The 15,533-nt window shown below is 44.4% G+C and overlaps 1 protein-coding gene across 2 annotated transcripts in view; it reads right to left on the bottom strand.

Moving 5' to 3' along the window:
- FAM53B (family with sequence similarity 53 member B) overlaps window positions 1–980 on the bottom strand; it is a 116,276-nt gene extending 115,296 nt beyond the window's left edge. Inside the window, exon 1 of one of the 2 annotated variants that reach the window (XM_047760700.1) lies at window positions 858–980. The gene's annotated coding sequence lies outside the window, so the exon portion shown is untranslated. Of the gene's footprint in view, window positions 1–311; window positions 399–857 lie in introns of those variants that run through there. The other variant, XM_047760699.1, reaches the window with a different exon arrangement.
- Window positions 981–15,533: the final 14,553 nt, after the last annotated feature.

Here is a 15,533-nt window from a genome sequence, read left to right on the forward strand (position 1 = left end):
TGGGGGGTACCCCAGAAGCCACTTGGGGCAATGCAAACCGAGGGCCCTTCCCGGACTCTGGGCGTCCTCGCCTCCTTCGTCCCCGCCCCATCAAGAGAAAGCCCGAGCGGAGAAACCGACTCCCACGGGCTTGCAAATCAAGGGCTGACAAAAATGTGACTCGACCAGTGTGCCCGTGCCGGACGGCCCTTCTCGCCATGTGCAAAAGCCACGCCGCCGGCGCACGGCCGCCCCCCGCCCCGCAAATCCCGCAAGTCCCCGCCGAGGCCACCCCGGGGGCTTCCCTCGCCCAGGACAGATTGCCCTCTCACCCCCAACGGGACCGCCCCGGCTGATCCAGAAGCCGCAGAGCCGGCCGCTGAGGGTCCGCATCCCTGGGGTGGCGGACGCAAACTTCCGCGAACAAAAGAGTTGTCTGCAAAGGATGCGGGAACTTCGAGGCGAGCGGGGACGCCTGTGTCCCGGGGCTCGGCGCCTCCGCCACTGCCGCGAGCCAGGGCTCAAGTTGAGACGCAGAGAGGAGGACACCCCCGGGCACAGCAGTCCCCGCGCCAGCCCCGGGAAGCGCAGACTTTTCCGCAGGGGCCGGGCTGGCTCGTTCCCCTGGCTGCGCTCTGACAAGTCTCACGCATGCACCAGCGGCGACTCGGCGCCCCAAGGAACCACCCGCCCCAACGCGAAGCAAGGCGGAAAAAAAAGGAAATCGGCAAGATAAAAATAAAAATAAAAGGGCAAGCCGAGCACACACGCGAGCTGGGCTCCCTCCAGCTGGCTGCCGGGGCGCACACGACAGGGACCTCCGCTCAGGACCGGCCCCCTCGGTCGCCACCGCCGCCGCCCGGCCCCGGGTCGCTTACTGTGCGCGGCAGGGCGCTCCGGGCGCGGGCCCCGCGCCGTCGCCGCCGGCGCTCGCCAAGTCGTCCGGGCTGCCCGCCGCGCGTCCGCCGCGCGCACGCTCTCCTGCCGGCGCCGAGCGCTTTGTACCGAGCGGCTCCCAGGGAGGAGGAAATCGACTTGTCACTTCCTGAACTGTTTGCAACTCGTCCCTTTAACCGGCCCCGGCCAGGCCGCCCGCGCCCGCCGCGCCCGCCGCCGCCGCGGGGCCGCCCGACCGCGGCTGCGTGTAGCTGGGTCCGGCGCTCTGCGGGCGGCGTCGCGGGCCCGGGCGCTCGGCGCGGCGGCGGCGGCGGCGGCGGCGGCGTGCAGGAGCCGGGCGGCGTGCGGCGGCGGCGGCGGCGGCGGCGGCGGCAGGCGAGTGTGCAGTGCGCGCAGCCGCCGGTGGGCGGGGAGTGGGGGGGCCGCGGCGCGCCGCCGGCAGGGCTAGAGGGCGTCCTGCGAGCCGAGCCGCGCGCCGAGCTCGCGCCTGCGAGGCCCGGGAACGCGGGAAGTAGCCCCGGGTCCCGGGCCCCGGGCGCGGCGCTGCCGCCGCCGCCGCCGCCGCCGCGACTGCCCGGGCGGAGAGCCAGAGACCCCGCGGCCGTCTCCCCCCGCCCCCCTGCACGAGCCGGGATGAAAACCCCGGGCCGCGTGGACTTCAGACGTCCAGCTTCCGGGTTGTTGGGGTTTTGAGGTTTTAAAGAAACGACCATTTCAGCGGCGTGCTGGGCGGCAAGGGAGGGGGGGGAGCGTGTTAGTGTTGTCACACTTTGGGAAAATAAAGCGCTACTTTCCTAACTCGGGGCGCTGATTGCAATAAAGGAATGTGTACTTCAGAAGCCACATCCAAAATATATGCAACTGGTGAAGGAAGGATTTGTGGTTGCTAAGCAGAAGCAGAGCATGTTTAGTTCTGTAACTTAGGATGTTGACTTAAGTTCAGGAATGTAACCCTGATAGAATAAGCAGAGTATTTTCATTGTGCTGCTCACCTGGGGGAGGGGGATTGTTTTCCTTGTGAAGTGAAGCCCTAGATTTCCCATTACTCCTTCCTACTACTGGTGTATGTTATTTTATTGACCTTGTATCCAAAAGGAGATTTTTTTTTTTTTTTGAAGAGAAGGTTTTTAAAAAGAACTCCCTATGCCTGTTTTGTGTTCTCCTTTGCCAAAAAAACAAAACACCTCATTACTTTACATGGATTGTGTCTGCGCCATTTGAATGGTCCTATTCATAAATCAGGAAACTTTTTCTGTGGCTTCTAGGAACATTTAATTGGTTTTAATCCAATGTTTCAATCCCGGTATCAAACATAAATGAACAATTAACTTCTTGAGCGTGTGCGCACTTGGGAAACTATTATATTTCATGGCTATTACTAAAATATTTCAGTTTCTCATCACACTGGACCCATTCTTCTTCAGGAAGCCACAAGCTAACATCTCCTTTCACACTAACTACATACAGCTCACTCCAGTGACTTCTGTTCTAAGATCCGGATGGACAACACTACAAGAGCGTAAGTATTCATTCTAGTTGATGACGTGGGACATGATCAGTTCATCCTAAGACAGCCAAAGCGAGCTAATGTGCAGACAACTAAGGTACCAATATCCTTTACCCATAAACACTGCTTTTAGAAAATGTATCAAGGGCCAATGTTGAAAGAAGCAAGAACCAAGTCCTCCTAGATGGAACAAAGAAAGGCCTAAGGGATCATTCGAGAATGCTGCTACATTCCCCCCGTGCCATCGCATCACAGTGGCACCTCAGCCTCTGAGAGCTTTAAGGATATAGTTTAATTTACTTTTTATTAGGAGGCCTAGAGTGACTCCTGCTGGCAAACATTCAGTTTATTCCTGCAATTACTAGTTCATCAGGTCAACTTAAAAAACAAACTTCACAGGTCCCAAGCCTGGAAACAATTATTGCAACCATTATTCTTGTTGCTTTCAGGGTGATTTTAGTCTCACAAAACTCCAAGGATTGTGGTTATGGCAAGCTCCTTTGCTGTAACACCTCCTTTCCAACCTAAAGCAGCCTGTTTTTCTGGTTCTGAGGCTTTCTTGAAAGTGTACAAACTAAAATATCTGTTTCAAGAGTAGCTGAATAGCTATTTCTCATTTGAATGTTGAAAGGCTAAATATATACATGAAGGCCTGTGTCACTAACCTTCCATACTGTGGGCACCTTCCCACGTTATGTATTAAATAAAGTCCCATTTTTTCCCCTGCTTTTTAGGGCTATACTACATAGTTCTTTATTATAAAAAGCCCAAACCCAAAGGCTGAATATTACAGTTGCTCAATTCCGAAGAGTAAAATATAAACTCAGTCAAACTCTGGATTTAAAACGATGTAAAGTACAATCAGGAGAACTTTTGTTTCACCCTAAAAGGTCAAAAACCAAATCAAAACCAGATTTAGAGCACAATCAGACACCTAAATGCAAAATCATAGGTCAATTTGGGAATAAATCCATAAATAATCTAAAAGTAATTACCTATAACTTTTCCATTATCCTCAACCAATATTAGTCTGGTTAAGCCACAGAACACCCTGGGAAGTATAAACTGTAGGGGTTACATACCGTCTCACTCCAAGACCGCTACATGAAACCCAGGGAGAAAACAGCAATACTGGCATTCCTGGCTCCCCTCAAAGCAGAACTACCAAATGAAGGAATGCCCGTGTGCACGGTATGCACCATGTGTCCCTTCAGCACTGCCTGGCATATATAAACTGAGTATCATTCTATACTAGCCAGTTTCCCCATGCCAAATTTAAAGCTCTTAAGCAACAGGAGACAATAAGGGTGTATTTTCTTAAGAAAAGGGTGTAACCAACTACAACCTGTATCAACAAGCTAATAAAAATATTCACCTAAGCACTTCTGTGCAGAGGAGGTAAAGACTGGGGTTTGATATGCACTAAGAAATGTCCTTGGGAGTCCCCATTGTGGCTCAGTGGTAATGAACCCAACTAGTATCCAGGAGCATGCAGGGTCTATCCCTGGCCTCGCTCAGTGGGTTAAGGATCCAGCATTGCCATGAGCTATGGTGTAGGTTACATTCTCGGCTCGGACCCCATGCTGCTATGGCTGTGACACAGCTGCAGCTCTGATACAACCCCTAGCCTGGGAACTCCCGTGCACTGCAGGTGCAGCCCTAAAAAAAAGAAGAAAAAAAAAAGTCCCTGGTCGTTAGCGGGTGTTTTATTTTCGTGCCTTTATTTTTTTTATTTATGTTTTTGGCCACACCCAAGGCACATGGAAGTTTCTGGCTAGGGATCAAATCTGAGCCACAACTGCAACTTACGCCACAGCTGCGGCAACGCCATATCCTTAACCTGCTGCACCATAGTGGGAATTCCTATTTTTTGTGCCTTTGGAATCAGATAAACATGATGTTCAAACAACAAGGAGCTAAATTTTGAAGTTTGAACAAGTATCAGTCAATACTATTCAGTTTTTCCCATCAAATCTATCTGTACCTATGATGGTAAATAGAGTTCAGCACTAAAAAATGGTAAACTGGTTTGTTTCTGAGAATAATATTCTTTTCAGACCAACGATGTGAGTGAAACAAACATCAAACGTGTTCTCAATTGGCCCTAACAGCAGTATGCAGATGCATGTGTATTAACCCCACTATTCAGCTCCCAAAAGCCACTGCCTCTTTGTCACAACTGCCGTATTAAAAGCCAGTCATTCACATTTCACACTGTCCTTTCTACATCTGAAAAGATCTTTTTAAAGCAGAACCTTTTAAAATTGCTCATAATAGATGCTGGGAAGACATATCACCTGAAGCATTTTCAAAGAGACTGCCTATTGAAAACAAGTTAGCAAGATATACTTCTTCAAAAACTATGCGAGGGTTTTGGTTATAGATGCAAGCCAAAAAATCTGAACCTACCATGAGGGCCATTTTCTTATGCAGATCTTATTGAGAAAACTAAGTTCTATAATTGTTTTCCCACAGCTATGATCCAGCTATAACTAACAGCCCTACCTACATAAGCATGTTATGACATACTAATCCTTCCGACCTTTCCTTTCTGTTGTTTTTTTTTTTAATGTTCTGTCCTGAAACCTTTCCACCGATGAAAATGAGTCAGCGCTCTGGCTGGAATCTCATATAGATCTACATACACAGACACAGAAATCTTTCTCCCATAGACACACACCTTTTAAAAGAGGTACTCTGGATCCTGAAGACAGTTATTTTTTGATTCAAGAGCTAAGTAAAATGAATTTATTTTCACTGAAAAATAAGCAAAGCAGTGAATTTAATGATACCAATCTAACTCCTTTGAGTCAAAGTGAGAGTTGAAAGCAGCTTGAAGGGGACGCCTATTGAAATGAGCGCATGTGGATCTGCACAGCTTTGTAACCGAACGTCTAGCACCATTGAGGTAAGAAGCATGCCAGCTGGGACCGCATTGTGCACCACAAAGTGTGGGTTGTAAGCCTGAGTCCTGAGCACAAACCCTGGTTTCCAAGTTGGCAGGTGCTGAAAACACAGCAAATGTCACGCTTGCAACTCATTGGGTAGAAGGGCTCTGCGTAAAGTAATGCGAAAAAGAACAGAGCAACAGTTAAAACTTATTTCAATCTGCTAATGCTTTTTCTGTGCGAAGTTAATGGTAGCTACTGGTGTTATGAGCTAAAAGAAAACTCAAGCATGAAAAGCAGACACTGAAAAGTGTATACATGGTATATATGCAAAAAGAAATGTAATGAAGTATATCTACATTCAAAGTTAGCGACATGCAAAACTTACCAAACCTATTTGGAATATTTTAATACTAAGATTTAAAAGCATAATCAATTCTTAGCCTTAGCCTGATCTATTTATGATCTTAGCTGAAGGAGACTCTAACTAGTATCACTGTAACCCATAACCCAGTCTGCCTCAGTTACGCCACCAAAAACACAGCTAAAACAAGTGGCACTATTTTCACATTACCATACATTGAATTTTATCTAGAAAATATTTCAACAGCACACCCAGACAAAATGTTTATGTTATTTTCAAGCGGAAACTATCTCATTTTTTTCTTAAATATTCTTTAGTGAAATTCAGATTTAGTATTTGAAACATGAGCCCCAAATTTAATTTTGCTATCAACTATCTGCCATACAAGTCACTGCCTCGAGAAAAATCGATTTTTAACTCCTCTCTAGTGATATGCTCAAAGCTACCGCCATCCTGCCTATTACCCACAAAAATGAAAATGAGTGAATTTCATTTTCATTAAGTACAGGGAAACTGAAACTAGACACAGTTGGTGATTTCACAGAACTGAAGTAGCCAATCCGAAGACTGAATCCTCTGGAGCCACAATGTCAAGAAGACCAAACTAGTCTCTGGCTCTGGCGGTGGAGCCTCCCGGGGAGCAGCAGGAAAAGCAGGTTGCTTGTGTGTTATTACATCGCTCTCCTCGGCACCCTGGTCATCTTCTACGTTAACCAAAAGCAAGGATGTTTTATCAGACCCGTTTCTCTTTGTAAGAGGGACCAGCCTGGCCTATTTTGTCCTAGCATCCTGCAGCGGACCTGAAACAGAAAAGAACTGATATGACTGAGAAGCTGGCTTGCTATTTCAAATACTATTTTACATCTCCTTTTAACTTTCCCAGGGAAACAAAACAAAATCCTTGGTCAAAACCAAGTTATTCAACCAGTGAACTGTTAAACTCCCTAATTTGAAGTAGTAAAGCTCTGAGTATGTTCTATCCTGACAACGTACATCATGTTGTATTGACCTCATCTCTGTAGAACTTTTTTAAAACGATTCAAAGACTTGACATCTTTTGAGATTAGTTAGAGAAAATGACACTGCTCTGGCCAGCATTTTTATAGTTATATTAAGCATTCCAAGCATTGAGATATTCATTTAACCACCAATAAAAAGGTTAAATAAACAAACTAATCTGAAAACCAACTGTTTTCTAGACTAGCATAAATGACTGATTCACTGTACTCTACATACTATACTGTCAGTTCCAGGATAAACCGAGGTTGAATCCGATAAACTACTCGTATTGCCCAACATAAACTTTAAAACGCCACTTTAAAGGTACTGTAATTCAACTTAACAGCAAGGAAAATAAACATGACTCAATGATTAAAGAAATCAAACCTGGAGTTTCCGTCGTGGCACAGCAGAAACGAATCTGACTACGAACCATGAGGTTGCGGGTTTGATCCCTGGCCTTGCTCAGTGGGTTAAGGATCTGGCATTACCATGAGCTGTGGTGTAGGTCACAGACATGGCTCAGATCCCGCACTGCTGTGGCTGTGGTGTTGGCCAGCAGCTATAGCTCCAATTTGACCCCTAGCCTGGGAACCTCCATATGTCATGGGTGCGGCCCTAAAAAGCACCCCCCCAGGGAGGTCCCGTCAGGGCTCAGTGGTTAACGAATCCGACTGGGAACCACGAGGTTGTGGGTTGGATCCCTGGCCTCGCTCAGTGGCTTAAGGATCTGGCATTGCCATGAGCTGTGGTGTAGGTTGCACGGCTCGGATCCCGCATTGCTGTGGCTCTGGCATAGGCTGGCGGCTACAGCTCCGATTGGACCCCTAGCCTGGGAACCTCCATGTGCCACGGGTGTTGCCCTAGAAAAGGCAAAAAGACAAAAAAAAAAAAAAAGCCCCCCCCAAAAGAAAGAAAGAAAGAAAGAGAAAGAGAAAAAAAGAGAAAGAAAGAAACCAAACCTACATGAACCGAGGTATAAATCAATGATAAAAATCTTAGCCCACAGCCTCCTAAATGCCCAGTCAAAGACCCAAATCCAGTCAACAGCACGTCAAACCTGCAGTGTGGGCATCTGGAGAATCTGCGCTCAGTGCCCCGCTGGCTGTCACTGGAAACACCGCCTTGGCGTTGGGGCCTAACGAAGGAAGAAGGCGTGCCACAGCCTTGACCATTTGTTTTCGATTCAAATGCATCCACATCAACATTTTTCCCACTATACCTACATTTATTACTAAATCATTACCTCTTAAACAGAAAATAATCTTCAACCGGAGGAGTATTCTCAGAACCTGCCGAAGCACATCTTAAAGGACATTTCATGAAAATCCAGCATTACGCTATCTGGTCCTCATGTCTTTCTTTCTTTTTTAATGGCCACATTAAATGTTCCCCGGCTAGAGACTGAATCTGAGCGGCAGCTGTGACCTATGAGGCACCTGCAGCAACACCAGGTCCCTTAACCCGCTGTGCTGGCCAGGGATCAAACCTGCAACTCCACAGTGACCCAAGCTACTCCAGTCAGATACTGAACCCACTGCACCACAGCAAGAACTCCATGGTCCTCGTTTCTGTAAATAACAAGGTGCTTTCAGCGCCAGCCCTATCTAGAGACGGAAGGAGGAGGAGCTCCACAGTGTAATTTTTTAAGAGGTTCCCAAAGGCCCACTATCCAGACTTGCCCTCCTACCTGTCTACCACTCACCCTCCTCTCTTCACTCATCCACTCACTCCTGGAATACAGATGCCTCACATGGAACCAAATTCATTAACATGATGCACCGAGGGTTAAAATCCTGAGCAATTCTACATATTAGCTCCAAAGGAAAGACGGCTTCCTTGGAGAAAAGAGTATTTGATATTGGTGTGTGCTAGGAATCATACGAAGAGAATTTATTTTTCTCTAATATTCACAACCCTATTATGTAACGTCTACACAACTGCCTCTCCCTCCATTAAGTCAAAGTGCTTCAAAAAATGTACTGAAGGGATGGAGTTCCCGTCGTGGCGCAGTGGTTGACGAATCCGACTGGGAACCATGAGGTTGCGGGTTTCATCCCTGGCCTTGCTCAGTGGGTTGACGATCCGGCGTTGCCGTGAGCTGTGGTGTAGGTTGCAGATGCGGCTCAGATCCCGCATTGCTGTGGCTCTGGCATAGGCTGGCAGCTACAGCTCTGATTCCACCCCTAGCCTGGAAACCTCCACATGTCGTGGGTGCGGCTCTAGAAAAGGCAAAAAGACAAAAAAAAAAATATATATATATATATACTGAAGGGAAACCGACTTGAAAGAAGTATCTACCATCCATCAGGCACTTTGCCAGCACCTTTAAAATACTATGATTTTCCTGAGGGCATAAGCAGCTACAGGACACACTGACAGTAGCCCAAAGAGGTACAAGGCCTAAGAAGGGAAGGCCACGTACTACACTCAGCCTGGGCCTGTGTGGCTGAGAAGGTGGAAACCTCAAAGCCTGGGCCGTTCAAGCGGTAAAGAAGGCCCTCTGTGAGCGTGCAGTGAGTGTGTGTGTCTTGGGTAAGGAAGCATCAAATGAGGGAGATCCCTCGGGTTATCATGATTGTATATAAAATTACGGTGGGGCTAAACAAGTGGATGTAAATTGTAATTGTTAGATAAAACATCTCTTTGCTCAATGAATATAAACTGAATTATCAAATATATATCAGAGGCAAATCAGTACTCATATCTAAAGTTTACCAATTAATGTACAAAGACCTTTTAGAGTGAAAAGCACTCATATATTTTTTCATATGCATGAACAGGTATCTTGGTTTAAAAGAATCATAAAGTGACCTAACAAATGATATTTAGCTAATGGAGTATTTAAACTCCCCATATACAGTGGAAATCTATTTTGTAAGCTTTCTCTAAACCTCAGATCAATTTCGGCGGTTACTATGGATTGAATGTTCGGGTCCCCCAAAAGTTTATTTATGTTGAAGCCCTAACACCCAAAGAAACGGTATTTGGAGATGCGGCCCTTGGGAGGTAATCAGGGTTGGAAGGAGTCATGAGGGTGGGGGCCTCACGATGGGACTGGTGCCCTTATAAGAGACACTCAGGAACGTGCCCCGTGGTACAGGGACTGGCGGTGTCTCTGCAGTGCCAAGATGTAGGTCCAATTCCCAGGTTGACACAGGGGGTTAAAGGATCCAGCAGCTATGGCACAGCTCGCAACCGCGGCTCAGATTGGATCCCTGGCCCATCAACTCCATATGCCGTGGGGCAGCCAAAAATGAAAAAAAGAGAGAGACACTCAAGACTTATAAGAGACAACAGGGAGTTTGCTCACACACACAAGCATGCACAAAGACAACCTGTGGACACACAGGGAGATGGCAACTCCTTACAAGCCAAGAGAAGAGACCTCAGAATGAAACCTACCTTGCCAACGTCTTGATCTTGGAATTCCCAGGCTTCAGACTACGAAAAATAAATTTCTGTTGTGTTTGAGCCACCAGTCAATGGCAGGCCAAGCTAATACGGGAGCAGAGAAGTTTAAATACCACCTACTACATTCTGGTAAAAGGAAAATGACCTGCCTAGGGTCCAGTCATTTTTTTCCCCCAAATTTAATATTAAAACAATCATTAAGACATTTATCCTATTACTTAACAGATTTTAAGGACAAATTATCTGCTACTACAAAATGAAAAAAAAATAAATAAATACATTTCGAGGTCAGAAAATAACCTGATAATGCATCTGTTGCAAATTCAGTCATTCATCAAATAGACTTAACAAAATGCTCTCTCTTAATTCTGGTGATGTGATGCGTTTATCATACAAAGGTTCCAGGAGGAAACCTCAGCTCACTAAATGAACAACTTCGGGAAAGGGCAGGAGGTCACAGTGAGGTTCGGCACATGGCACGGCGCTCCTGGTTGAACCCAGTTATTTACTCTTTCATTAAATGAGAACCACAACAATTGACACTTCCAACTACAAAGCCATATGGAATTCCATCCTATCTCTCTCTCCTTTTTAATTTAATTTTTGGCCGAGCCATGGCATGTGGATGTTCCCAGGCCAGGGACTGAACCTGTGCCACTGCAGCAACCCAAGCCACTGCAGCAACCCAATGCCACTGCAGTGACAATGCCGGATCTTTAGCCTTCGGTGCCACAAGGGAACTCCTCTCCTATCTCTTGAACAAACTATATTATCAATGATTTGACCCAACTAGTTCTCTCTGTACAGAATCAGAGCTTTCCTTCTAGACCTTTTAAGGTTTCCAGAGGGAATAAACAGCTCTGACCTGTGTGTCTTGCTCATGACCGAATCTCAAAAATCAACAAATATTATTCTCATTCAAAAAACAGCATGAAAGCAGTTTCACTGAATCACAAATGGACCTCACAGGTCCTATTTATCAGTAACACAACATGTAGTTTACACTCACAATTTCAGGTCTTTCTTCTAAAACCTGCATACAGCTCTTTAATTCAGCCCTGTATGTTTTATTAAATACCATGTTATGATTTTCCCCATTCAGACTCCAACTATCCTTCTTCCTAAGGACATGGAAGGAAAACCTAATTAGTGCTGCTCCAGTGCATCTAAATTTATTTCATCACAAAAATCAACAGAACAGGGGCTGGATGCTGTCAGAGAAGGGCAGACGGATATGGAATGTCAACTGCTCTTTCCTCTGTTCCCCCCCGCCCCCCCCACCCCCCCGCCACGCCCTCTGAGTCCCACGGTTGGAAATCATCCTAACGTTTTTTTGTTTTTTTTTTTTTTAGCCAGGATGTACTAAAATTAGATGGGAACAAAGGACTGACATTTCCATATTAGAGGAGGGGTTAGGAGGAAAATGGGAACTGGCAGCACCCACTCTCTCCTGCTTTTAGCCTCTCCATCCTGTCTACTCCCTTACCTTTGAGGCAATAAGGAAGGGAAACAGCAGGGGAACTACAACTATCCGCCAGCGCTTCTATTCCGCTATCATCACAGAACGATAAACCGCTTCATCTGTAAAGACGTTAATGAAGAATGATGAAGATACTTCACGGTCCCCTTAGTCAACCAGAGTATTTTCATATTTCTCTCTAAGCGCCTCAGGAAATATCCAGGATTGGCTCATTGCTGGCTCATGTGTAAATGTTTAGGTGTCTGGGAAAACAACTACGTTAGATTTGCTTTTCTTAAAAAGCTTCTGGAGAGGATGCACAATAAAGCCCACTCCCTAGTATACTTATCATTTCCTGATGCAGTAATAACAACATATACTTTTAAATATTAATATAGAAGAATTTATCATTCCTTCAGGAGGGATCAATTATGAAAAAAACTATTTTTTTATATCTTCCTCCAACAAACTAGAAAAGTAATTTGCAAATACTTTAAGGCACAATTGATCTCTTGGTTGTAAGTCTTTCTTACAATGGCATCAGCATGACAAAAGCACATTCTGCCAGCCTCTACATCCCAGTGTTTGAAGTTCTACTCCATAAAAGCAGGATATTGATACATTCATGTCTCAAGAATTATGCCTATCTTTTTAATTTGGTTTCTCTGGGCCTAAACCATAGGTCCATGCACTGACAGCTCAGAATGCAGTTAGAGAAGCCCTTTTAATGATTCATCTAATGCACTGTGTTGTAAAGATTTTTAAAACTCAGTAAGTACCAACTCAAGCTCTCTTTTTTTTCTGGTTACTGGAGCCCATCTTGACATCTAAGCTGGAAATGAATGATCTTTCAACAACACTCCAGGGATTTTGCTAAGGTCATATTCAATCATTCATTAGGCTTCTTACCCCTCGCTTTTCAGAGTTCCATTGTAGAGCTGGTTTTATTCAGCATTTATGTAGCCTGTGGGCTTGGGTATTTGTCTGCTTAATGTTGAGTTTCATTTCTATGCCCCTAACATAGGAATCCATCAACTGACCAAAGAATTTCAAACTATTCTTTTACTTTTCTAACAAATTGCATGGTATGTATGAAGAATAAATTAGCATTCATTTTCTTCCATTAACTGTTAATAAAACATGCTCATGTGCTCCCCCTTCTTTTAAGGACATCTCTGTTTTCTGCCTAGCCAAGAGAAATGACAGGGTTTTCTAATTTTTTTCCCACTATGCAACTGTCCTTCAACTCACATACCCCTCATCCCCCACAATCAAACTCTAGGTCACAGGCAGCCTCCCTCCAGTGAAGTGTACCAGACAAAACTCCTTTCAGAGCCCATCAACAGCCCCCCAGCACACACACACAATTAGCTAAAGAGGTTACTACAGTGGGACACAAGATACTCGGTCTCTTGCTCTCAAAGCAGACGGCTGTCTCTGGAGCACATACACGCTAGCTCACAGTGCTAAAAATAGGAAATCAAACCCAAGTCTCCTCATAGCAATAGAATGCGGACCTAGACAGCAACTAATTCTTCACATTTATATATATTTTCATTGTAGGTTACTAGACACACACACACACACAGAGTCTATAAAATAAATAAAGTTATTTAAGAACACATAAATCAAAGTCTATTTACATAAGCAGGAATACTCATTTCTTTGCATATAAATTTAAGAACAATTATTTCAAAGCCACAGGAAACTGAATTACTCACAGAGGTTCTTTCAGGTGTCTGTTATGCCCTGGATGAACATGAGTTAAGGTCAACAAATAGTCCTGCATTACAGTATCATAGAAATTTAAAAATAAATACTAAGTGAATCAAAACATATTACTTATACAAAGACTAAAAATCTTTCAGGTATGTTTATCTCTCTTCTTCTCCCAAAACAAATGGAAAATTACATGCATATTATAGATGGAGAAAGGCAACCTCACCGCTACTACAATGGGGAAAACAAATCATTCAAGGACAGTCTGTACTTATTTTAAAATGGCTTTTAGTCAAGCTGCCAAGAGCAGCGTCAGGTTTGAGTCTCAAATGCGTAAATGTCAGTCCCAAAAAGCAACTCCAACTTGTGCCCCTGGCTTAAAACAAAAGGATGTGAAAACTTTCTATTTGCTAATTGGTATAGCTCATCCATTCAGGCCTCCAATCCTTCTGGACTTGCATATGCACTTCCTATACACAGAAGTGGCCTGTTATGCAGCAATAACATCATAATGAAAAGCAACAATTCTGTGCGGGGACCCAGAGAGAACTCTCGATTGCATTTCAAACCGGTTTCCTCAAAATAAGGGTGTCTTTTGATGAAGTAAAATTCCACTTCCAACTTCTTATCTAGTTAAAACAGTGTTCACCACCTAACTTACTCCTCCCTCTTATAACTGCGTGGTAATTTCTTTCACAGTTACCCACATATTCATATGACCTAACAAAAAACTAAGTTTAGTATTAATGTCCTTATGACTTGTTTCAGTAACTTGGGGACATTTACTGGCCTGGTTTTTAAAGTGTGGTATCATTTGAAAATACTAATAATTCACTATTAGCATGTTTGGACCTTCCATTTGTTCGGATTTCAACGTGAGAGGCTGGCTTCCAGCAGGATTAAACTGAGAAGAAGAGCTGACAACTCCACTTCCTAACCTTACCAATAGCTCCATGATTCCCCCCCAAAAGTCCCACATCTCTGTGCAAATGGAACAGACAGACCCCTACAAGAGCGGCTCCAGGAGCTTTTCAAGAAAGGCCCACTCCAAGTTATTAGTGAATCAAACCAAATGGCTCGGTCTGGTTGCACAGAAAGCCTATTTTGTTCCTTTGATGCTTTAAAATAACACGTACTTAAAAATTGAGAACTCTAAAAGTACTTACATACTATTACCATATTTAAAAATCAAAAAATGTGAAAAACAACAAAGATCTCCTCAATAAATTGTAAAACTATGTTTCTGTGGTTTAAGATCACATGTCTAATTTATAAAATCAATATAAATAATTTTACATGTTTAAATCACATATATTTTAATTTCTCACTTTTTACATATAAAAAATTAAAGTTTTTCCAAAAATATCAATTGTGTTGAGCATTTATGTAAATATCTTCAGTTATCTTGTGCAAGGCAGAGAGTAATCTTAATGGTTAAATAATGGTGATCTCAAAATCCAACCACCCTTCTCCTCCCCCGTCCCACACTGGTACAAAAAATGAAAAGAAAAAGGATGTGATGCTAGACTTACTCCATACTGGAGCAACATCTGCCAAACAAACAAAAATTCTGTTTGTTTTACAAACCAAGAGGCCCCAAAAGCTGAAAATCATAAAAATCACATCACTTTTTAAAAAACCTCATGTGCGACTCCAATATTAAAATATTAGCCCAAAAACAAAATGGGATGAAGTATAAAAAATAAGACTTTCTCTTTTCAAAAATGTCCATAAATAAACTGTCTCTCTAGCCAATCAGCCCCCACCTAGAACACCTGTATGGCCACAGCCCTGAGGGTGTATATGCTTCCACGTGGAACTCCCCCGACCTCCTGCAGATTAGGCAAGTCTTTTGAGAGAGGAGGGAGATGGGAAAAGGGGTGAAGGATGACTCACTGCTCTCACAGGCCACAGACCAGCCGTCACTACAGAGACGGTGCAAGCCCAGCTCCACCAACGGAATTCTCTGTGTATGGTCCCAGTCCCCCAGCTGAACTGCCAATGCCATAAAGGCAGAGCCGGGAGCCAATTATGCTGAGCCAATTATGCTGAGAATCAGACCCAGAGGAGAATCTTGACCCCCACCATGTCCTAGCTACCTGACATGTGGAAACAGGAATAAGTAATACGTGCCTTGAGAAGACGCTGAGGGAATTCAAGGACTTACTAAGATAAAATAAGATGGTGCCAGCATAGAGCAGTATCGCTTAGTCATCTGTCCTTCTACTTCCTATTTATTCCTCACGTGTAAGACCATCAGCCACAAAATACAGGCTCAATACATACTTCTTTATCAACTGATATATT

Source organism: Phacochoerus africanus, chromosome 15, assembly GCF_016906955.1.
Source record: "Phacochoerus africanus isolate WHEZ1 chromosome 15, ROS_Pafr_v1, whole genome shotgun sequence".
In the NCBI taxonomy this organism is placed as follows: Eukaryota; Metazoa; Chordata; class Mammalia; order Artiodactyla; family Suidae; genus Phacochoerus; species Phacochoerus africanus.